Source organism: Triticum dicoccoides, chromosome 4B, assembly GCF_002162155.2.
Source record: "Triticum dicoccoides isolate Atlit2015 ecotype Zavitan chromosome 4B, WEW_v2.0, whole genome shotgun sequence".
Taxonomy (NCBI): domain Eukaryota; kingdom Viridiplantae; phylum Streptophyta; class Magnoliopsida; order Poales; family Poaceae; genus Triticum; species Triticum dicoccoides.
Window position 1 is genome coordinate 662,215,928 of NC_041387.1, and position 1,486 is coordinate 662,217,413.

The following is a 1,486-nucleotide window of genomic DNA, read 5'->3' on the forward strand; positions in this document are numbered from 1 at the left end:
TCCAGCATCATCAAGCAGGAGGTTGAGGAGGAGGGTGTGGCGGCGCCTGCAGTTCAGGAAGTGAAGAAGAAGAAGAGAGCACCAGTGAAGATGACAGTTGTGGAGGTGCGCCGCTCCGAGTGCCTGAAGCTGCTCAAGAAGTGAAGATGGTGATGCAGAACTGTTAAGGTGTGTCTGCAGATGGTGCTGCTTAGGTATGTTGTTATATCACTACATATAAGTTAGAAATATGAAGTTGTTAGCTAGGTATGCTGATATATCACAACATATAAGTTAGTAAAGATCGTCCTGTTAGCTAGGTATGTTGTTATATAATCACAGCATATAAGTTACAACTCTTTTGGACATGCTATGGTTAGGTGTGCTACTATATAAAGGACATAAGTTATCTGTAATTATGTGGTTTGGAAAGTGGACTATGAATCTGCATGATGTTGGTATGCAACTGGAGTGGTTTGCCTAATGTGGTGTGCTGTGATTATATGCATTGTACTGCTTGGCTTGTTTCTATCTGCATGTGGATAGTTTGACAGACCAAATGTAGCACTTACTATAAATAGCAAAAAATCAGTTATCAAACAATTTTCAGTGATAATTCAGTTAAGATCAATTCTGTTAGAATTCAGTGCAAGTTCAGCTTAGTGAAGTTAAATTTTAGTGAAAGTTTAGTACAATTCAGTTAAGTTTAGTTAAAATTCAGTTAAAATTATCAGTCAAATTCAGTATAATTGAGTACAATTTAGTTAAGTTTAGTTTAAAATTATCAGTCAAATTCAGTACAATTCAGTTAAGCTTAGATAAAATTCAGTGAACTAAGTAAGCATTGTGGGACTAATAATGGGCTAGTTTTTTTTACTTTTGTCACTAATTTTTGACTCTAATATTGGGCCTACCTACCACCATTAATGTTGGGTTTCGTAGTAATTTCAAAAATTTTCCTACGCACACACAGGATCATGTGATGCATAGCAACGAGGGGAGAGTATTGTCTACGTACCCAACGCAGACCGACTGCGGAAGCGATGACACGACGTAGAGGAAGTAGTCGTACGTCTTCACGATCCAACCGATCAAGTACCGAAACTACGGCACCTCCGAGTTCGAGCACACGTTCAGCTCGATGACGATCCCCGGACTCCGATCCAGCAAAGTGTCGGGGAAGAGTTTCGTCAGCACGACGGCGTGGTGACGATCTTGATGAACTACAGCAACAGGGCTTCGCCTAAACTCCGCTACAGTATTATCGAGGAATATGGTGGCAGGGGGCACCGCACACGGCTAAGGAATAGATCACGTGGATCAACTTGTGTCAACTTGTGTGTTTAGAGGTGCCCCTGCCTCCGTATATAAAGGAGGAGAGGAGGGGAGGCTGGCCGGCCAAGGGGGGGAGGCTCAGGAGAGTCCTACTCCCTCTGGGAGTAGGATTCCCCCTCCAATCCTAGTCCAACTAGGATTCCTCGGAGGGGAAAAGAGGAGGAGGGGGCCG